Genomic DNA, 24,218 nt, shown 5'->3' with positions numbered 1-24,218 from the left:
AAGTGCATCTGAACTACTAAAAACGAATAATTTCTTCCTTCCACTGCTATGGAGTGCACTTCTCACTACATTTGTTTGTTAGCCAATTGGGATGAAATTGTGCGCTTCAAAATTTGTCTGAAAAACAGACAGTAAAGTACTCGAAAATCTTTATCAATAAGCTATCGAGGAAACATATTGTGCATTGAAATGAACAGCATTAAAATAGTAATAATGAAATGAAATGAAAGTAATGAAGTAAGCGAGGCAAAAAATCTGGAAGATATGTTTCGATCATAGGACTTAAACTGCTGACCCATCGCATAAAGTCAAGTAAATGGCCCGAAACTCCAGAGTCGTGGAATATATAAAAAAAATCCTCAAATCCGAACCAAACTAGCTTCGAAGCAAAGATGACAGACACACTCCACGTTCAAAACGGAACGTAACGTGTCACGGTACAGTAATAACCATAACAACAAATTATTTCCTAATCCTCCTTTATCCGCACCGGTATATTGCCTCCGGTTTATGATAATGAGCGCCAATACATAAAGATTTTTCCCGATTGATTTCTCGCTCGAACTGCGATTTATGGCCGGTAGGTTAGACGCTCAAAGGAGACACTTTAGATATGAGATTGTCATCCACGTCGAAAGCGTACTGTGGGCGGTTACTTTCGTTTGTTATCGCCCGCGTTTGCCTTCACTGTGGCGGAGCTTACTTAGCATAATGCTCACCACTTCCCTGTCGGTCCGCTGGGTACGCGCCTTAACGATTCGTAAATCCCGCCGATTGTGACGGCTACAAAGATTTTCGCGCCCACACGATAGTAGATAGTTGATTAATGCCTCCCTCGGTTTTGGCTGAATGCTGGGCGGTTTTCGGTGAAAGGGATGTCTTTTCTTCCGCTTTTCCTTTCTGTCTCTAACGATAAGATAATTGGATGCCACTATCGATAGGATCGGCTGGATATAAAGGGTCGAAAACATGCGGGTGGTGAAGGTTTTGTTGAAAAGTGTGTTATTAACGTGTCAAATTTAAACACATCGCACCCCGGTTGTGCTGCTGGTAGGGCGATACCAGTCGCGTAAGATAATGGATGGAGCTTTATGAATGAAGCAAGCTTATTTTTGCCCGCTTCGGTGTGATTCGTGTGAATTGTGATTGCTGATAATGACACCGGGTAGCGTCGGCGTAGAATGGTTGAGAATAGTGAAAAGGAAAGGAAATTGAGATCCAATTAAAGCAATTAGAAGATTCAGAAGACTTTTTTTATGATACCTAAACATTATTTACTAGTGCGTTTCGAGCGCTGGTAACCAATATCGTAGGAGCAGGAGCAGGAAAATAGAGCTGTTGGAGTGTCGTAGACTTTTAATTTGTTTCATTTTAATGGGATTACTGATTCTTTTGCTTTTTGCGTTCAACTTTCAAATATATGTTCGGTCACGATATGTAGAACGGTCAGCGAAGCGGTAAGTGATATCAACTACATCAAACACTTCTGGCTTCTTGGCCAGCTGTACATACACGAAAATAAAAGCTCCTCAGATTCCGAGACATAGATAGATGAACCTTTCGTTGCATCGGTAGCTGCAAAGCACTATTTTCTATCCCCAATCGCAAACAGCTCATCAGCGCCAATCAACCCCACAGACCTTCGGCGAAGAAAAGCACAAGAAGGCGATTCCCTTAACGCTGTTGACCCCTTTTGACCGTTATCTAGATGCATCATCGCACGTACCGAAAGCGCCACCATAGCAAACACAATAAAAAGCACCGCTTGGCGCTACTTTGGCCGCTTCTCCCTGGCGCTTGCATAGCTCTTGGCTGGGGCGATAGAATCCAAAGGGTGCCGATTGATTAATGACTTCAATTCCCACCGGATTGATATCTGGCCCGGCTAGTCGGGGTTGGGTTGGACGCGGTGTAAACCATCCCAACGTGTGCCCGCACCTCAGATTTTGATCACACAACTGATGCAGCAATCTTGGTCAGCCCTACAGAAGCCGTTAAATGGAAGCGGAGGTCTAGGGGAGAGTCAGATTGACTCGGGAGTTACTCGGAGAGTTTGATCGTCATTGTGTTTGGTGTGCAGATCTTTGGGTCATGCAACTTTTGTGAGATCTCGATTCGATCTTAATTCTTGATGGCGTGAATGGGACGTAAGCAAGATGTAGTGAGATATCTTTAGCAGTGATATTAGAGCTAGAGAGGATAAGTGTCAAACTGTCTGTGGACGTACATCTGATAAAGATGAATGAAGTTCCGATAGAGATGTGGCTCAGCAAACACCTGGTTGTTGAACATGAATTTAGATTTTTTCATCTTTTTTTTCCCATAGTTCACTAACTCACCATATTTGTACGCACTGAATTTATTTTCGTTATAAATTACAATTGCATATAAATGCAGTTTTGAATGAGTTCTTCTGGACCACAAGAATATCAAGGATTTTATTGTACGGTTCTCAAGACGTCGAAAGGTTTTATCAGTGTAGGCAACAACTACGGTTGTTATCCCAACTGATGGTATGAATCTTCTCAAGATTTCAGTTTTTACGGTGGTGGCAATAGGTTACCTCCTGGTGGAGGTGGTGGAGGTGGTGGAGGAGGTGGAGCACTTCCCTCATTTAGGCAAGGAAAGAGGTCCGCAGCGATGGTAAACAACAGTACAACGAAAGCGGCGGTAGCGTACTCGACCAGTTGCTTTAACATCTTGATGAGTTGCACAGTAACACGTTTTTGACTGGTGAACGACTTTACGGTTAACGTTTTATACGGTGGCAATACTTCCCGCTCTGTTGCTTCAACAATCCAAAAAATCGTGGATTTTTTTGGAGCCTTGGTGCAACAGCACCAGACAAATAGCAAACAAACAAATGTAAACAACAGCGTGCGTCTTGGTGACATTAAAAATTGTACATGCTCAGATATGTTTTTAAATAGTGTCTACCTATTTCGTACACGGAACACGAATATATGGCGCATATAGATTTGTTTTCACAGATGTTCTATTAACACCAGACACGGTAAACATGACGCGACATTCTCGGAAATATTAAAAGAAAACATAGACATTCTCATTCTCATAAACATCCAGATAGTAGGAGAAGTAGTAGAACACGTCGCGTTAAATCGATCAGTCATTAAGAATCGAAGTGAGACGCTGCGTCGAGTTGTGTGTTAAAAGTGATCCCTGTCTTCAACTTCTTGTATTATATATCTTCCTTTGTCGAGTTGCTTTTCAGGATGTACGAAGAGGTTTAATTGTAAACTTTAAAAAATCCTCACGTTGTGTGTATGATAGACGCAGTGGATTCATCATTAACTGCAAATTCTGTCAGTTGAATAGACCAGTTTACTGCAAGCCAGTACTAGTGTGTCTGAACTAATAATAACGAATAATTTCTTCCATCCGTTGCTATGGAGTTTGTTCAAAACATCCTTCCAAGAAGTCCGGCAAAGCAATCCTTTTCGGTCTGGTTAATATTCCGTTCAAGCTCTTCAAGCGTACAGGTTGCGTACGGGTATCGTGCAAGGGCTGTACAAACTAATCAACCAGCCGAATGCAGAAATCAAATCAGCAAACCAAAAGCAACAATCCTTGTGTCTCCCGTGCCGTCCCATGTGACCATAGCAACCAAGGGTAGAAACAAACCAGACGGATTCCTTTTCGGTCGGCTCTTCTGAAAAGTCACCCGAATGTGCTTCCCCTTTTTTGTCTCCTTGTAGTACCTCTTCTGGTACATTGTAGCGCAAGTTAGACCGGAGTGTGTGTCTGTGTATGAAGTGCTGGAACGTGCCTTTTGACGGGTCGCCTTGTGTCATCTCGTGCCCTGCGTGGCCCTCGAGCATGGAGAAATGACTCTTCAGCGCTCGAGTATTATGCAAATAGCTTAACATGAATAACATGCAGCTCATGAAAAGAAGTTCTTTTCATTAAAGTGAAGGTATGTTGCCATTATGGCAGACGGTGTAAAAGAAAAGAGCAGCGTCGGGATGGTTTTTTTCTGCTTTGTTGGTATTCCGGTACACGTAAGGATGAGCTTAGAAGTATATTTTCTATGTTTGACCAACAAACTGGGCCTGCTAGCCAGCACCGGCGTAATCGAAAAGACGGGAAAGCAATTTTAAAGTTAATATTATGTCATCCCTTTGCATGCTGATGCGACGATGGAAGGTAAAAGTTCTAGTGTTCATCGTGAAAAAAGTTCGTAAACGTTGTCGCAGTTTTAATGGGATTCTGGCACTTCTGTTTCGCTTCACCAAAGACGTTATCGATGTAAGAAGTTTTCAAATAAACATGAATAATAACCACTTGGTGCTATAGTGGTACGGTGATGCGGTATTAAACGGTTCGATGGTCCGTCCACCTATCTGATTTTACTATCGAAATAACATTAACATCTCTTGGGAAATTGTTTCCATCGCCAACCCGGCTTGATCTGTTTTGTTAAGCGCTTCGGGGGGGAAACCGACACGAAGCATACAATTAATTGATCAGGGAATTGTGGGAGATCGCGCTTAATAAGCTTGATTAGCTTGTCACAATTTGATTAACCTCATGTTGGCTTCGTAGGACAGTGCTCGTTGTTAATGGTCACATCTCAGATACACCATGTGATGTGGGGAAAATAATAAAGTATGTCACGTAAAACTGAAAAATAAAACTGCTGTATGTGATAGAGCTGGACACAACGACCCTAGTTTGGATTGGAAAATTAATAAAAATTAATACACTGGTACCGTCTGATTTAATGTTCTGAAAGAAAAAACGTTCAGGTGCCGTGACCAGGATCCAGAATTACGTTCACTAAAAGTCAATTGTACATACGAAAAAAAAAATCTCTTTACAGATTGTAGCCAACTTTGCACCCAATCGTGTTATAAACGATAGATAAATGGAGCTCTGCTGCTCATTGGTGTCCTGTTGAAACACCTGTAGGGCGCAAAGTAATAACAAGAACTCGAAAGCTCTGAACAAAATAGAAAAAAAAACGAAAATCACACCACTAGGATGATAAAGTACCGACTGAGTCAGACTGTTGGATCGTGTCCGGAACGAAACCGTTGTACCGAGTCGCTCCGGCATATTTCATCCCCTGCTTTGCGGTCACCCAGCACACTGACCATCATCATTTGCGCTGTAATTGAGCCAAAGTACACCAGCACCGCCCCGGAGGAACTGCGAGGTGCTGCACCATCAGCCCGGGATTCGGTCCCACCCCGAAACGACAAGCGACAACTTGTTCCCACATAATTTTTAATCAAATCCGCCGGAGCATATTTCATGCTCAGTGTCGGGAAGGGTTGAGCCGGCGGGAAGTTTACTTCGTTGGGCTAGCCTTTCCGAGCCAATTTAGCATTCTGTCGTCTGGCGCTGTACTTTCTTGGCTTGGAACGATTTGGGAAGTTTTCTTAGAAAGGTATGCAAGAGGGTGTGTTTTTCCGCGAAATCTATTGGACTTCTAAAAGGCAGAGATCAGAAGAGCTGCTATATCGCATTGCAAATGGCCCGTGTGGTTGCCCTGTCCCCTCCTGTCATCAATCGGCGTGCGGAAACTTTCACTGCACTGTGGAAACCTGCTGTGTGATCGGTTCACTCCACTGGAAGCTGTACTTCCATCCTGCACGAGAAGAAAGACATCTTTACCATTGCCGTAATGATGAACCGACATGGTAATTTTATCGGGTTGGTAACTGAGAAACTGGCTGTCCAGATGCGCGTCGCGGCAACTTCATCATAATTTTGCCGTGTGCGGTGCGGTGTTTTCCGAATGCGGTGCGAACAGATGACGGTACCGAAATTAGGTTAACTTCGTGCAAAAAGCTCAAAGGAAAGGCGAAACCCACTAAGAGTCCTTTAATCAATTACAATCAAGCTCGAATCCGGCAGATCGGTGGCGAGTGATTGTGGCCGAGCGGTAAGGCAGGGCACCAGTTTCCAGATAATCTTGAACCCAGGGCTGGATGATGGAGGGGGATAACAACCGACCGGCTCGACAATTCGGCCAGTGGGTTAATGCTGCAGATTAGTCCATTTTAAAGGCGAGGTGTTGGTGTTGAACATAATAACTCATTTGTTCGTGCTTTTATGACAGCCGTTAAGAGATAGCATCGAGCAAACTCCGGGCTCTTTTACGGCCCTGGAGGTCACACACATTGTAATTACTTTGCCACCCCAACAGCCGACGTGATAGATGAAGTTATAAAATTACGACCGTGAATCGCAAAATAGCAAAGAAAGGTTTGAAAGTGACATGTGTGATTCGGCGAAATGTTTCATCCCGAGGTCCTGACTCCAGTTTTGTTACAATTGCAGCACAATTGTACGCGTCAATAGAATCGTTGCGCAGCTCGATGCGTACACAATTGTTTAGCAAAGTTTTTTTTCTCCATCGCACACAATTGTGCACAATAAAGTAATTATCTTGTGATTTTTTTGTGTGTAAGCGTGTTCTGTTTCTCTTTCTAATAGCAGATACATTGCAGCGATTTTCGACCGATTGCAGTCGCAAGGTGTTTCACAACAAACGTCCCACAATCAAAAGCTCGTGCTCGGCGCAATGATGATGATGATGACGGTGATTGGCGCGGTGATGTACGCTGTACGGTAACAATGGCAGTAAAACCTTCACCATCCGCTCGGTTTGATATAAACGGTAACAATAGAAATAAAGCAATCGGACAAAATTGCTCGTCTCACCATTATTTCATCATTTAATGCACTGTCTTAAGGCTACTCGTCAAGAGTGGGTTTTTTGGAGGGTTTCGTTCCGGTGGTTCGCCGTCCGATGCTCACAATTCGGAATGCAGAATGATAAATTATGTGACTCTCCGGGCGGACAATAGGTGGTTGTCCTTTGACCGAGGAGGTCACAATTTTGCATTTGATTGTGCGCTGCATTAAGTTACACCGGTGACAATCTTGGCTTGTTAGACAATTTAAAGCACTTATTTATTTAATTTGAATGTTATATTTTATATTTTGCTTGATCCATTATTTCGAACATGCAATTTATCAATAGGAATATCACAAATATAATGACCATAATGAATAATGAAATTAAAGCCAACGTTTTAAAACGAAATTAAAATAAAATACTCATTAACCTTTATTATTTTGCCACACAAGAATCAATCGCTGCCATTTCGCTGCCATCTTTCTGCCCAATCCCTCATAACAGCAGCTTTTGTTGAAGAAAGCGGATTCAATTAGCGGAAAGCCCGTAGCACCGGAAATCGTGCCGCTAATAAGAGCACATTGTCGTGAGCTTTAAATTATAATCCGGCTCGTTCACTTTCAGCACCTCACGATCACGCTGCTGTAGGTCAGGCATCTCGTGTCAGCCCGGGTTCCGGGTCAGGTTAATCAGCTTCAGAGCGACATGCACACCGTCGTACGAAACGGACGAAGATGAATCGGACGCTGCTTGATGAGCAGTTGGTCGACCAGTTCGCCGACTGACCGCGTGACCGAGGACCATTTTCATCTCTTTTAGCTCCAGTTTAGTCACCTGACGACGACGGCTGACGATGACCTGATGAAAGAGGAAGATTCCACTCCCGGGCATGGTGATTACCAAATTAATAGCTCTATCCAATCCTTCCTTTCCCAGCGGGTGGAGAAAGATTTTCTTTCGCTCACTCCGGCCCAAGCGCGTGGTCTGCAGTTGGGAGGTCGTCGCAAACGATTGACACCTTAGCGCGAGCGGCCACGGGGCTCCACCGGGCGAGGGCGAGTGGTCATTAAGGTATCATAACATATCTTCGGAGCTGCACAAGTTTCAGCTCCCCGATTAGTCGCGGCGCCAGAGAAAGTGGTCCGTTGCGGGTGAGCTAAGGCTACGCCCCGTTGGAAAACGTAATCAACACTTTTGACGAATTTCAGCATAAGCACGAACGCAAAAGAAACGACACAAATAGAATCTCTCTTGAACGTGCCGAAGCACGAAAGCACGAGTGCTGTGTGCTAATTAATAATCAAACGTTGGCCGATGATTAATTGTCGATTAGTGTAGATTTTGCCCGCGTGAGACTCTGACCGACATTCGTGGGATCGCCGATGATGGAGGAGGTCACAAACAAGATGACGGTTTATGATACCGACGCTGGATTTAATTGTATGTCAGCACCCAGAGTCGGTCCGGTGGACGATGTTTGGGGGTAGTTTCTAAAGCCCGTGAACTCCTCAATCGATTTCAATCATCAAAACTTTAGAAACGTGTTTTTCGATTTCTTTCTTGCTATTCGCGCAATGATCAACAAAAAAGGTGCAAAATTCACATGCGCCAGTATCGAAGGGGTGATCTGTGTAGCTCGTGAGGTAACTGCGGGGATGCCTTGATATCTGATCCGATGTCTCCGTTGTCCGCAGCTTTGCAGAACAACCTTTATCACGACTCTCGGCAGGAGAACCAAAACCCGAAGGAATGGCTCCATGTGTCCCAACAGCATGTGTTTCTTGAGCAGGTTTTTGGGTCTCTGTGTGTGTGTGTCATACCACTTCCGTGGAATGTAAGGGTCTAGGTCTAGGTTTCGCTAAATTAAGAGGTAGAAGGTAGAAAAACAGCACACAGTAGATGAAGCTTCCCAGCAGGAAGCTTTTTCTCCAATCGAAACCCTTGTACCATGGTGGTCCTTGGGTTTTGTTTTTAATTTACACCTGTGAGCCTGTGCGTCGCTTAGGTTGTGTTTCATTTTTCAAACGTCGTTTTGTGACATGAATGACCAGCCAGAAAAGAGGCTATTGGGTAGGCCTACCTGAACATGGTTCAACATGATTGGGGTGAGAATTTATACGTATATTAGAGTCAACGAAAAGACAAGGGACATGAGTTTTCACGCCCCTAAGCTGTAAGTTTCGCGTATCATTGAGAGTTAGTTTTTCAAATTCTCATTTTATTGAAAAAACAGATTTTTCCTAATGCCATAATCTGGAGTTTAAAAAATGCCGGATATTCTTTTCGTACTGCTTATCTGTTTTGGTAAAGTTGTTTATACACATTCAATGGAGTCGCATGTGAGATGAGCTAAAGTAGGTATTATACAGAGATCTATCAATAATTTTAATACAATATTTAGTTTATAGGAATGTAAAACTTATAAGCAAAATTTAGAAGAAACCCATTAATTCCCGCTCTCTTCCTATTGTTAATATCATTATATATTTATTAATTATCTTTCGAGATCGACTATTTTAAATGAATCTGTATAAAAAATGTATAATATTTGTCCATCTATAGAAGACCCTTACATTTTATTGTTGTGGAAACCTGCATGTTTCAATTTGTCATGGCGCGTGTGAAAATGTGTTCTGCTTTTTTCTGCGTATGCTCCTTTCTATTCGCCATACAATACGTGAGCTATATGGAATTGAAAACCCATTTTCACCTGGCGTACACGTACATGTGACTTAGCGGTGCTTTCTTTGTGCTTTGGAATATGATTAATGAAAGAACTGATGCTGTTTCGTGCATAACGGTAGAGCCTCATGTCACTAATCACTTACATCGATTCGAGCGGAGGTATTTTTTCACACGAAAGCAGTGGTCCATTGTTGCGCTAAACGTTCATTTACGCGTTATTAATAATTACTTACCGAATTCCGACGAAATGCCCAACGGGTCAAAAGGCCTTTCAAGGGATGACTTCGTTTTTTTTCGCTTTAAAAAGCGTTTCTCCCAAGAAGGGAAGAAAAAAAACGCAGGCCAACAGTAGTTAATCGGCTTCGGTTTTGTTCACTTTTCGTATTTGTCTCGAAGGTTTGGTTTGTTGCGCACATTAGACTTACAGCCATGACTCGCCATAACCGATCAAAGCCATAATCCAACACATAAATGAGTCCACTCTCATCTCCGCAACTCATAAAGCGGAAGTTTACGATGCTGGTCAATGTGTCCGTTTTAGCTTGCTTCTGTCTTTTTTGTCCTATTTCGTTATTTGTTATTTTTGCTTAAGCCATCGCCGGAGACCACCCAAAGAATAATTCTGTCGAATGCCTCCGCCGTCGCTATAGCAACGGAGCTATTTTTTCTTCACCTAACCAAACGTCACAACGGTAGCCCGCAGTTTTAATTTGAAATCGGCTTAATAGTTGAACAACGAACGGCAATCACATCGACATTAGGAAAAGTCATCCTCCAGGGTAAGGATAAGGACACACGGATGCAAAAAGGGTGTAGGTCCATTAACAGCTGGATTCCTCCGTTCGTTTCCTTACGGGCAGGTTTAGATTATAATCCAAGCATTGGGCTTTTTTCTTTGCTGTTACATTGCTCTACTTTAGAGCGAGTGCTGGTGGAAGCCCGCCATCACCCACCGGCTTAATCCAACCGGCTTGTTTCAATTAACGTTCTTAAAATTGACTTACCTTCCTTCCCAGCAAACGTTGCATGAGTAAAAAGTTTGTGCTTGATCTTTCGTGCTTTTTTTGTTTCAAAACCCGATGTGCGTGTACGCTTCTCAAACTCACAGACAGCGGAATGAGCCGACCGACGCATGGCTAACGATTTAATTAGAATAAATTCCGCGGGCAACAAAAATAAAAGCCTCTTCTTTGCTGCTGCATTTTGATGCTGCTCACACAAATTCCTTACGGTGGCTAATATGGTATTTATCTTTTCTTACTTCCCTGTGGTTTGCACCGTCGGAAGATGAAAGCATAAAGTGTCTGTACACACCGTTGCAACGCGGAAACCGAGCGGAGTCTGAGGGGTTGGGTTGGCCAAAGGAATAAGCGCGTTTGGCGCTACCGCGCCAATGCTTCAAACTTGACGCCTTAAATGGGTAGAGTTCGTTCGCTTCTTTTAACGGGCTAATTTAAATGTTCATCCCGGTGGATAAATAAAACCACAGCTGGGGGCCTCATTTGTGCGAAACAAAACAAAATAAAAACGCACAAGGGTGAAAGAAAAGGGTCATAAACAAGTAGACGTCTTTTATTAGGAAGATTTTTTTTGCTTAACAGAGTTTTGGTTTTAAACTAGTGAACAATATTGTTCGTCAGCTTCAAAGTAAATCATAACGGTGCTGTATCGAAACGTAACTGACACAAATCGACAGCAATGGAATGCTAACAACGGTATGTTCCGTTTCGCTGTATTTTATGTTCTTTTTTACGCTTGCACGTGAGCTATCCAAACCGATGATTTAAATTGTTTCTAAATCATGCTGTATTTTTTTGGTGCACTTTCTTGCAAGAGTCATGTTGGGAAGATTTAGCAGACAAAACATTATAAAAACAAGCTTAAACAAAAACGGCCTCTCACAGGCATAACTTACAGGTAGTCTAGCACCGTGTTTCCCATGCGAGAAACGATTCAATAGAAGAAAAGCACAGCGAATCCGAACGTAAAATCGTAAAGAAAATCGTTCGTTCGTTCGCTTAGGCCGGCTTTGTGGTTTCGCGGTGGTACGAACGGAGCTGCATCTTGATGTCGATGCACCGTTAATTAGCGAACGGATTCTTGTAGTACGATCCGGGAGAAGATTGTTTTTAGCCTCGTTTTTTGTGCCTCGATTTTTCGCCCTTCAAACGATCGCTCTCCGCGTTTGGTTTCATTCTTGCACCGGACCGCTTTGGCCGGTAAACGGTGTGCAGTGGCTGTTTGTTGGTTCGATTTAGCTGGTTTAGGCTTCCGAATGTTGGCAGTACCCGGCAGGCAGCAAGATAGTCACGATTCCAGACTCAATAAAATATCGATTATATCGAGGCTTAGAGTAGTGCTTGTTCCTTTTTTTATTAATTTCACTTTTTGCTGCACCGTTCGGTTCCCTTTCGGTTTTTATGGCGTTCGGATTGGATTGGTGCAATTCCCAGGCAAATTATGGTGTGTAGGAAAGCTACGGAAGGAACGGTTGGAGTTGTGTTTTGTTTAATGTTTTCATGTTTATGATGAAAAACTCGGCGAACTTAGCGGGGATTGTTGTAGTTTTTTTCTTCTGTTCATTGCATTAGGTTCTGATGGGAAATGGTCGAAACGACAACATCTGATTATTGTCACCGCGAGGAACCGATTATCTAGATGCGATTGTTATCCCGATGTGGTCTATCATTTGATTTCTGTAAAGGACACCCACTGCAACGTATCTTGCAAAGATCATGTTGCCAGTGTTTCTTCGTTGTTTGTTTGATTTGTCTGATTACATCTCTGCATTATGTATGTTAGCTAGTTCTTATCTTAGTGTGCTAGGTATAACATAAGCAATGGAGAAAAAACCCTTCTAAGTTATTTTAATAAAACTCCATTTAATAATTAAAATAGTTCGATAATTTTAAACAAATATATTTGAATTGAATGTCTTTTCTGCTTGTGCCTAATAAACTACCACCGAAAGGTCTATTTTAAATTATTCTTCCCTAAACGACTATATTCACAAAATAAACCACACAGCTTAACAATCTCGTAAGCATCGGGCCCAACCCGACCGATCATCGTTCCGAACAGCTGAATGAATGTCTAACCATTTCCCATTATTATGCAAATCGCAAATCATAAGCCAGATGAACCGAAACGACCGCACGGGCTGGGGAATCGAAATAGTTGTATACATAATGATTGCATGTGAAATATGGTAGCCGAACTGAATTATGACACAAAAGCTCCCGATTGGTATGGCACGGTTGGGATGGGAGGGAGAAACTAATTTGCTTTTCCGATTGTTGTCGGCTATCTTAATGGGTCTTGAAAATCAGTTCCCCCATTGCGATAAGAATGCTATAACTTCTAGGCTTACGATGTTTTGGTATGAATTAGAGGTAAATCTATAATGTTTGTCCTGTTCTACTAGCTTCAGCGGGGATGGGTTAGCGTTTTGGACATTAATAAAGGAACGATTATCATATTAATGTGCGTTTATACGGTCGCTCTTATACGTGCATCACGAACAACAGGTGCCCGAAAGTAGGACAAAAGGAAGTGCACCAATAGTATGGGCAACCAATTTATTATTATTGCTTCGTACAAAACGCCGAAAAGAAAAACACACAACCACTCTCGCAACACATATGAATTCCGTCTCTAAAGTTCACGGAATGTCAAATTTCATTAATCAGATGTAAAGCAGGGTTTCGGGAAAGCGTTACGGAAGTATACTTTTATGGGAGAAATTCCTCACGGCTTACGCCCAGCGTATAAGTTTGACCTTTTCGGACTAAACCTTCAAAACCATCGCCGGTGCGTGGTGGGTGTCGTAAAAAAATCGAAACAATTTTTCAACCGTCCTTAACCTTTAACACACGCTGATGTTTCATGCCCATCGTCGAAATTCCCACCGAGGGTCATCGAAAGCGGATGAACTTAAAAAGTGCAATAAATGGTACGGTATTTAAGCATAAAGTGTTTCTTTTCTTCTACGTCTTCACTCACTTCTCCCATGTTTCGGTGGGTCAGGGGGTGATTTTTAAACTTTCCTAAAAAAAAACCCATCGACCAACGGATGGATGCTTAAATTACCAAATTAACTGTCAATTAAAAGTCGCAGATGCTGGGAGGCGATCGGGAAGCGCGCCGTGGGGGAAAGTGCATGAAATGTGCGAGCGAGATGGTAGCGTTCCGAAAACAAATTAAAGATCGATTAGCGATACAATCACCTAATAGCTTCATTAATTAGCATAACGATGGTATCAATACCGAAGTGGAGTGGTGTGATGCATCTTACGGTTAGTTCTCCCGTTTTTTTTTTCGGCGAAGATTTGATATTTCATCTACTTGCGCCGGTACGTCCATTCCCTTAAGAGCTTTAAGTTTTAAGTACCGGAGCAGAGTAGGCGTAGGTAAATGTTCCATCCCCTCTGCTTGTCCGGACAGAGTCTTCAAGCCTCGCGTAACCTTCTGCCGTTTTGGACATGATCGAATCAGGTTTGGTGTTTGCAACCGACCAATAATTGGTCGTTAACGTTCACTTTCCAGCATCTTCAGCGCGAAAGCATCTTGAGCTGCACGCGGTAATAATGATGGAATCGATACATGGGAAATAGTTGACATTCCACGAAGTAGCCGGCGATTGGCATTCTTTTATTATTCGTATCGAAGATGAATGGGATAAGAGTTGCAGTCTGCAAATGGCGCTCACCAGTAGCCAGTAAGTGAATGAAGAGAAAAAAGGTGCTTATTGAGTATCTCCACTTTGGGTCAACTCGTTTGCGGTGTTTTACCATGGCGGAAGGAACAAAAGATATTCCCGTCTACAAGACAGTGGCAATGATTAATGAGAGGCGTGCTTCGGATGCAAACTATTGATCATTTCAAGGGTTCTTGAATGCAGGTCGAGATTCTGTTTTTTTTTTCCGGTGGAAGTGGTTTAAAAGTCTGTAAGTGTGACTAGCTGTAAGTAGCATTAATCAATTTACATCGCATCGGGATCGTTTGAAGCTGAACTGTTGATGTGCGTTGGGCTTAGAGTTCCGAAAAGCTGTCACCGAATCTGACGATGGAACAGCTACGATGAATCAGTCGCAGTAGGCATTGTCTTCTGAAATATTTCTTGTTATTTCTCCATTTAAGCAACAATACATCACGTGGTAATTTAAGTAGAATTCAATTGCCCAGAAAAGAACTACTCAACCTTTGTAATGCACGTCTAATTTGGTGTGACAACTATTGTGGCTCCTGTCGCATAAATGTCACACCGAACAACTTAAACACATGGGGAATTGCGCGAGATTTTAACTAATCCCCAACGCTCCATTTCCCTTAAAGAGTGCAGCGCTTAAAGCTGGAATCCAACCATTCATATCAAATACCTATTGGGGAGTTGTTAATCAGAGGCTTCATTATGCCTCACAACGCCTTCATCAACCTTAGCATTAGTTAATAGACTACGAATTCTTCCATTCAGCTTCGGCTGTGATCATCCTCTTTTGATTGTAATGATGCCGGTTGGGAGAATAAATTATGCTCGTACAGAGACGGAATGGCTAGAATTAACCTTACCAGTAGTGTATCCTTCCGTTGCGCCTTCCACTCGTCCCGGTGCTTAATATAACGTGGCTGTTAATGCGGCTCAGGAACGGCTTCAGATTCCACAAATAAAGCGACGTATGAATGGTTGCGTGCGTTACGATGTATCGCGGACGAAGGGAAAGCTGGAACGAGAGCAGACGGCGTATGGAAAGATAAGCAACATTTCTAACAATCAGCTCCGTATCGTTACGTTTGGAAGTGTGGGGTGGTTGTAGAAAGTGAAAGAATCGGAGAAGAATGCACGTCATTTATGTTTACATAAGATTTGTACGCGTTTTGTGTGATGATCTTCACGCAAGTTGATGATGGGGAACCCGTACGATGGCGTGCCAGTCATGGCGTTCGAAGCATTTAGCTGGCTTACGTCATATCGGTACGAAGCGTTCATTATCGTAAAGCAATCAGTCTGTCACGAAATGGTGCCGAAAACGTTTTTGCAATGGTTGATTTGGTTTAAGTTAGTTGAGAATAGTTCGTCTCTAGTTTGCATAAAAAAACTTAAACAGACAAAAAGCTCGCATATTATTGTTCACACCACATCCGAACTGTAGAAACTATTTGTTTCCATTTCATGCTCTAACGACATTTTTCACACGGTTATGATTACTATAAAATCCCACCCATAGTATTCAGTCATCGTAAAACAACGGTGGAATCGAGCATGCTATGATTATTCCTTTGCCACATTGCGCCTCAATTTCATTGTCGCTTGCCATTATCGAGCATCCGGCAACTCAAATCTAGTACTAGTATATATCCTCGTAATCGAAACTCTATAGTAAAGCTGACCAAATTACATCCCTGCCTTTACAACGAGCGCCAACTCCAACACGGAAACGAACACAATCGTAGAAGAAAAAATGCGCCAGTAATGCAGTTCGGCGGAACAAAACCGAAAGCAAACCAAACATAAGTAAAGCAATAAAAAAGCCACTACTTCTCCACATACCATATCATCGATAGCGATCGCGGTACATGGTTCATAAAATGTTTATGGTGGTACCATATATCATTCGCCATCATATGGGCCGTACAGAGTTTGTTCCTTTTTTATTATGATTTTGTGCGCAATGGTGCGGTGTTGGCGGACGATGACGGAGGCGGTTGGCCGGGCCGGCCCATGTCCTGAATGTGGTGCGTTCCCATGTGCAACATATCCTCAATTTGCCGGGGCACGTTCAATTTTCTTTTCCATTCTCACGGTCCGCCTGAATGAAGTCACAATCGCGCTTGCGGGTGGTTGTCGGTTTGCTTTCTGTCCGTGGCAACCAGAATTCCCGGAAGTGACCGATAATGCTACCGGTCGGGTGAAGGAAAAGCGCTAGGGCAGCTTTTAGCCGGACATTCATTTGATATCGTGAATTGGAGAAAGCCGGATAACTTTATCAACTGAGGATTGATAAGGTACAGGATTTTCGTCACGTTTTTAAGCTGGTTATATCCTCACATAATAGACCCTCTGTCCCTCTTGGAAAATTATGTTGGAAGTTGTATTAGAATAATATAAAAAGAACGAATTCGAAGCACAACTATACAACAGAGTAGTATCCCTAAACTTATCATTGTAAATGTACATTGTATTCAACTAAACAACCATCTACGGGACTGCGACGCTGATTACTCTATTGTGGCTCCATTGAAGCAAACCAAATAAATTCTATAGTATTACATTGAAACCGTTCGCTGTGCACTGTGCGCCCTCATATGGCCCGGTTGATGCTTTCCACGAAAGCGCATTAGTTTCGATTGGTCGGAAATGGGCCACGAAAATCCCATTCCCCCACGTGGAAGAGTGGTGATCCAAAAAATCACTCATCCTGCATCCTTCAGCCGTGTGTCGCCAACAGTCCGGGCCAAACAAATGGCATGCAATCGTCCGGACGAAATCCATCGCAACGACTCCGGCGTGAAGGCCGCTTGCAAGCAATGGGTGGCCCCATCCAAGTTCATTGGATAGGTTTAGGCTTTGGCTTTATGTTCCGAATGGATTTCTTATTTCTCTAACCGTCCGCATCATGACACGAACCGATTGGGCCCATCGACCGTGCTCATGAAGTGAATCCGTCCACTGGACAATGGACGAGGTTCGTGGGCGAATTATTGTGTGTACGTTTCGGTTGTAACTTCCTTTTGGACGGACCGCGGAGAATCATGGTGGACTGCTGTTCGCCACGCAAGGGGCATATTTTCTTTCACTCCCTCTCCTTGTCGCCAGCTCCCTTTCCCACCCGCTGCCCTTTTGGGGGCCAATGTCGATCGATTCGATGGCTTTGGTTCAACAGTAATCTGCAAACATAAACCACCACCGGTTGCCCCGAGGGTGGGGTCGCGGTCGTATCCACCAGATTTGTGACCTTCAACGTTTGAGCTTGATGTAGTAGTGGCATCGGATGGGGGTAGTGTGCTGTTTGTTCGGGATCAACTCGATTGATGGATGGTCGATTTTCACGCCCTGCGGGCACTTTCGGTTCGCAGCGTTCGGTTAGCAACCTGGAGTGATTTAAAACCGCGAACGATTTTCCTTGAACTTGATAAAATGATGCGATCGGAACAGACACGTCTTAAGATGCATTGGAGCTGCGTGGCGCTTGTCGGGGATGATATAAACCTTTCGTTGCGAGATGTGGTTTGATTGAAGATTGTGGAGTTGCCGTTAACCTTCGTTCGCTCTGCTTTGTGCAAACAAAGTTACTGAGGGTTCTGAACGCAACAAGAGGTGTAAATTTTTAAAGCTGGATTTAAACAGGAATGAATACTATTTATATGTAAACTACTTTAAGCACAAAGTAATTCATTTGAAGTGCCCAACTCTCTGTTGAAAATACATTCGCTACAATTAAAAATTATATTATTCCCCTGTACTATATTTTTATTAGCAGAGTATAAAATTATGACAAAACTTCCATAAATTACCTCACATGCCTATCAATAACACAGCGACGCAACGGGTCAACTGGTCAGATCCGGCCATAAAACAAGCGATAGGATGCTTCAACCGGGAGGTGTATTGCACAGCCTATCGTTCGCTTACTTTATTTCAGCTCCGTACAACGTCGTTTACCTTTTATAGCTTTTCAACCAGAAGCGTATTGCGTGTTTTACACCATAGCAGGCAGGTCTTCGATGGAGCCATTTTTGGAGCTAGAATTGTTAAGGTGTGGAGGGTTGATTTCATCTCCTACGCCCAAAATATGGTTCGGCACTCGGTGAACCCGTCTCCAGTTAGTGAAGGGAATGTGTTTTTCCTTTCATCTGTAGAGGAGAACCCAACTTCATCTGAACGTATTGTCCGAAACGAATGGGAAAAGCCAGTAATCTGAACTGTTTTTTTTTCTTCTCTTTTGGTCAATGTATGTTACCTTCATGACATGTCAAATGCTGCTTGGCTATATTGAGTCTTTTTTAGATGGGGAAAACAGAGGTCATACCGTTGTGGGAGTCGTAGCCGTACAACTCGACCCTCCTGTTGGTTGTAGTTAAAAACGACGACTATGGAAATGAACGTTTACTTTTCAGTGATCGATCCGTATCCGCATGAGCCAGTATCGAACGCTGTGCGTCCGTGTGTCCGGTGCCAATCAGTTCAGGTGAGTCCTTGTAATACTGGGCCAACCGAAGGCCACGCATGGACGAGGGAAAGTGATCTGTGTTTGGATTGATGTTATGTTCACGATCGTTTTTACTATCGATTGGGCACCGATTGAACGATGGCCCTTCACAGTGGCCATTTGCCCACACGCATCAAGTTCATGGGCTATGATTGAAAAATCTTGTCGTTTGATAGTTGGCCTTACGGGCCATTGTGTTGCTACATTCCATTGCACAATAAACTGAATCGCTGCACTTCCGTGTGATGTTGTAGAGTGCTTTAAAAACATGTACATGGTTGATAAAGTACGAGTGACAAGCTCGTGTGATGTTGCTGAATGGAATGACTTTGCTAGGATACGCGTACGCCATCCTCCAATCCGTGAGGAAATGCAGACAGAGAGAGAGAAAATGCCAGCACCAAATGGCCATTAGAGCGATTATTTTCCATCAGCTTTCGTGTACATGCATTATTCAATACGGTGCTCACTCCGCGTTCCATTTGGATTTTGGCGCCGACTGGGAGCTTTTCGGTGCGGCGCGCACTATCCCTTAAATCCCTTAGCCGTGCTGTTAAACGCTTAATTATTCGAGACGAGATTAGCAGATATGAGGCTGCGCAACAAACGGACGGGTTTTGGGTGCGTGACACCATCAATCATTGTGCTGATTTCTTCCCTGGCAAAAAACCACCCCTGACACACTGACTCACGGCCATTAATCCGAAAGACAGAACCTCGACGTGTTTCGTTTAGTTCTGCATGTCGGTTTCGCTTTTCGGGGCTTTTATTCTTCTTGTTTTTGGCGAGTGAAATTGAAACCGTGCACAAGTGGGGCTGAAATAGTCGAAATGATTCTCTTGTTGCCGTTTCGGTGTGATGCTCTGGTTGGCGGAGCGAAAAGGGGGAAACGATTAACCTAAAAGGCGTCCCTAAAAATATGACCCGCACAGTGGCGCCTGCTGCTTTAAATGGATCGGTTTAATATTGGCACGATTAAGTACATACGAACGATGATTTATTTGTTTGCTATTTATGTATAAATTTCATTTTTAATTATAAAAAATTCTGGCACTGAATTCGTTTCGACTCCTCATAAAATCCTTTACAAACAAGAGCACATGATTTCGACCGAAACGATCACAACGAAAATGAGATCAATTCTCATTCCACGAAAACCACCGTCCCAACGGTCGAAGCACGATCGTTTAAGGCGAAAGAAATGTTACGAAGAAATGTCAAGTAAAAACGCTCGATCCGATCAACCGTTTCGTTGAAGGTTAATGTAAAGGGCGGATTGAAATGAAACGAAAAAAAAAAATAAACGTGATGATGTTTATCAGCAAGCGGAACACTTACATAAACTATTTCATCATTTTGGGCATCCATTTTGATCTATTCCTAACAGTCAACTGTGCGGTGGACGATGAAAGCATCGCAGGTAATGGAGAAGTTTAACTTTAAATAACTTGTCACAGCAGCGTATCATGAGCCTGAAAGGGCCCGAAATAAAAAAGCGGGTTTGGACGCCCTTTCAAAATATTGAACTGGCCTACAACCCGTTTTTTTTCATTCGATATGATAGTCAACGGAACAGCAATGGAAAGTTCGATCAATCAAGATGTTACCGAGATTAGGGGCACGATCGTTGACACATTTCAGCCTCAATTACATGCGTCTAATTGAAAGGTTGTTTTCCTGATTTTTTTTATTATCGTGTCCCATTGCTGTGTGTGCGCCATTGATCGGATTTAGCTTGATATGGGTTGACCACACAGCTATCGTTTCGATTTCAATGCATTTGATAGCGAAGGCGCCTCTCGGCGCTTGGCTTTTGTTCCCTTCACGTCAGATTGGGTGCAATCATTTGCAGCCGCCACCTCCCCGGCAAAGCGTTCTGGAGCTGCACGGAGGTCGAAGAATTGAAATGGAAGGGATAAATATGACCGCATTCCGAATTCGAAAGCTTTCACTCAAATTAAAACCAGTTCACTGCACGTCTTACTGTTTGATGGTTTGGTTTTGTTTCATGTGTATGGGTGGCAGTACTGAGGGCTGCAAGTGAGTTCTCCCTCGCCGGATGGAAGGATCTGTTGCTGCGCACTGCCCAACACAATGGAGGTGCATTTAAACGTGCTAATTACAAATGGTGGCGACACCGAGCCCCAAAGCTCGTGCTAGGTGTTATTATGGTGTAGATTAATGCTGCCGACATCGGAATCGGAATTGCGATATGAGGACTCGCGATTTTCCGCATTTATATGGTACAGCCGTACAGCGCTCCTACCATTCGCCGCAAGGGCTTGGTATACGTTGAGCGCAAGGTGCAAATGGCCGCCGTCGATGGCGAGCTTTCAAGGGTTAGGGCTTAGGGTTGCAATTAAGCTTCGTACCAGTCATGTCATTGCCAAGTTTGCGCGTCGCGGCATCGGACCTGATTTAATTATAATGTACCTTTTAGCAGCACTGTGATCAGCACCGAGAAGGGTAGTTTTTAACAACCGAAGAGTTAACAGGTGGATGTGGAATGTAGCTATGAATTGAATCTCAACATCCTGCTCTGTTGATGAATGTACTCAACCAAAAGGAAGTATGCGCTTCAAATGAAGGCAAATTTAACTACTCATTGGACGTATGGGCACTGTCTTGCATGGGATGGCGCTAAACGTGAATAAAAAGAATTAATAATTTACAATTCTGTTAAGAAGGGCAAAGGAAAACACAAAGTTTGAATACTAAACGACGAAAGTTCAGAATTTTTTTTTAATTCAAATTGCGCATAATTTTTTATATCTTGGCACACATTGAAATGTTCCCCTTAAATTTTCAGTAAAGAAACATCAGTTTAGTGCGAATAGATGATTTACACATAAATAAAGCATTTCATTTAGTTGAGCGACATCCCTGACGTAACCATCTCAATTAAAGTAATTGCCCTTAGAAAACGCATAAACGAAAACAATACACTCACCCACCAGTTCCACATAATTAAAATCAACTTTCTTTGTGATTCGGTAACACTTAGCACTATCGCACTCTGACGTAATCGTTTCACATCGAGTCTTTGGTCCGTCGTGCTACTAATAATGAGGTGATGATTTATGCTCTCGAGCAAACGTTCCGCCAACTGTGCCACCAGCCATCATCCCAACCTCAACCAAGCACAATGAGAGATTTTGCGGAAGACAAGTGATGAAGGGCAAACACGAAGGAAAAGCTGAGCTAAAAACTCCGCACACACTGAACGCCCAGGGTGTGTGTGTGTATTTGTTTGTTGTGGCGCGATGAAGTGGCTCATGATTAAGCAGTTATGCCGCTGATCGACTCGTTTCTCTCGGCGTTATGTTTTTTTTTGCATAACTACTCCGGGAGCATTAATCTTGTCGCCTCGCTGGCACGAGTGTGTGTGTGTGTGTGCATGTTGGGATTTGTGCCCTAAAGCGGAGCTCACGCGTCATCGCGTTCAGGGTTTGTGGACTCATTTTCTTTTCATCTATCAAAGTGTGCGCTGAGTGGTTTTGTTGATGGGGAGGTGTTGATCGGTTTGATAGGAAGCATTTGTTCTACGTGCGATTCACTGACCCTGCCTGTGAGTATGATTACACAACAAGCAGGGAAGCATTTAGATTGATGAAGTGTTTCCTATGGATATGGTGAACATGTTTGGGTTGAGTTTATTTGGGACATGCAGTGCACGTTTGTTGGTATGTTTCGATAATGGAAATAGTATGTAAATGAGGTACAAGAAGCCTTGAGTCTGATGTTCGGAGCTCCGAAGAACACTATTAGCCGTTAAAGCAAAAGTAACTACATACTAATGATCTTGCTTTGTCAGCAGGTAACGCGCACTCTAACGGAACCCGTTGCGCTCGTCATACCACAGACGACATAATGCATAAATCCTGTTGCACTTTGACGATCGGTTGAGCCTGATCTTGAGTTAGCACCTTCAAAACGATTGCCTGAAACAGGTTATAGTTTTGTAATGTTGAACGGTCAATGATTGGCTTTTCTACCACTCAATACAGGTTCTTAAACAGGAAACATCATTCTACACTCGCTTTGATTGTTTTTTACTCTTTTACCATTGTGTTCTTTGTAAAAGACCCACTACATACATTTAATTCGATTAGTTTTCTGCCACGCACACCAGAATTCGATTAAAAAGAATCGAAAAGTCGTGATTTCCTGTTCAAAATTCTTCACGCAGAGTGACCATCTGTTGCACAAAATACCAGAACAGCGCGTAACCAGAATCCGAACCCACAGCCCACAGTCACAAAAAAAAAAAACAAAAACCGTGGGATGAACAACTTCCCACCGAATCGTACATTTTATTCAAAACCTTCCATTTCGAACGACTCGCGATTGCAGTTCGAGCTGGCAGCACCTTCTCTTTCAACCCACCAGCGATCGGTTTTCTAACTCAACAGCGTACCAACCGAACCAGCGCTTGATCCACTCCAAAGCCATATCTAATGACATTTCGAACGACCTTCGGGCAGAGGAATTTCCTCACGCTCCGAATCTCTAACGATCGTGGTACACACAGCTCGTGCACAGAGGGGCAGAATGGTGGGGACAGCCAAGCGAACCGTAGTTCTGACGGTTTCTGATTCGCTCGGGACCTGCTGCCTAACTATCCCGGTGTCTAGACGCACGCTTGAACCGAGTTGACGAGGTAGAGTGTTGCAAAGCAAAAACTACCTCGGAGACTAATAAATCGTTTCCCTCTGTCCGGGGCGAGATTGTTTAGGTGGCAAAAGGTGTTAGATCGCGTCCACAACACACACACGCCACACTAGCTGCGTAGGTTTCGAATGACACCAGCGCTCCGGTGTGTGCAGGCGGGAACAAATGGAAAAGAAATATTGCTTCTAACTACCGGCTGGTCAAACTTGCTGGGTTTTTGTCTGTGTACACAACCTGCTCAGCGTGCGATTGTTATAAAGGGGCACCTCGGTTCTTGTAAGGAGATGAACAAGATCCGTCCGCCAAGTATGTATGCACGATGAGGATTAGTCGAAGGTGAAATCAATGCCAACGTGTTACGAGCAACCTGTAATAATACATCCGTTGCACCTTCATTTCATTGTGATCAGCAGCAGCAGCATGAACTGATCTTTGTAATTCCATTCTAATTGGGGAGTGTGCGCCACGGTTGCGAGTAGCCAATCAATTGCTTGTTTATGTAAGTGCTTCTTTCGTGACTTGTTTTTTCGAGATAGTTTTTGTGGTTTTGTGGACTTGCAATGGCTTTGTAAACTTTCACTTTGCTCTGCTTCCAATTCACATTGAACTTTATGCAGCTAATTTAGTAGAGCAGGTATATTCGTTCGGTTTACTTTTAGAACTTGGAATACAACCAGGACAATACATCAAATCCCTCCTTTGTAGTGGATTATTAAATTGAGTATTTCTGCAGGAGTATAATTACATGAAGGTTAAGATCTTTCAACCCAAAACACCTCCATAACCTGTACGATAATTCATCCGTACAATATTATCAAAGCGAGTTTTCACTTTTCGCACTGGCTCCACGGTGGAGCTCGTGCCGCATAGCAACATTCTTCCCGTTTCACTTTCTTGCGAGTGGAAAAAAAAACTCCACCAGATGCAACAATGAACAAACAATGGAATGGAGATGGGTCCGGTGGCTCCGAATTCCACCACCCCGTACG

General features: G+C 43.3%; 1 protein-coding gene across 1 annotated transcript in view; it reads right to left on the bottom strand.

Moving 5' to 3' along the window:
• LOC128302208 (uncharacterized) overlaps nt 1-24,218 on the bottom strand; it is a 79,243-nt gene that overhangs the window by 46,346 nt on the left and 8,679 nt on the right. The window contains exon 2 of the mRNA XM_053038968.1: nt 14,921-15,072. The gene's annotated coding sequence lies outside the window, so the exon portion shown is untranslated. The remainder of the gene's footprint in view (nt 1-14,920; nt 15,073-24,218) is intronic.

The sequence above is a fragment of the Anopheles moucheti genome, chromosome 3 (assembly GCF_943734755.1).
Source record: "Anopheles moucheti chromosome 3, idAnoMoucSN_F20_07, whole genome shotgun sequence".
In the NCBI taxonomy this organism is placed as follows: domain Eukaryota; kingdom Metazoa; phylum Arthropoda; class Insecta; order Diptera; family Culicidae; genus Anopheles; species Anopheles moucheti.
This window is presented reverse-complemented; position numbering and strand designations above follow the sequence as displayed.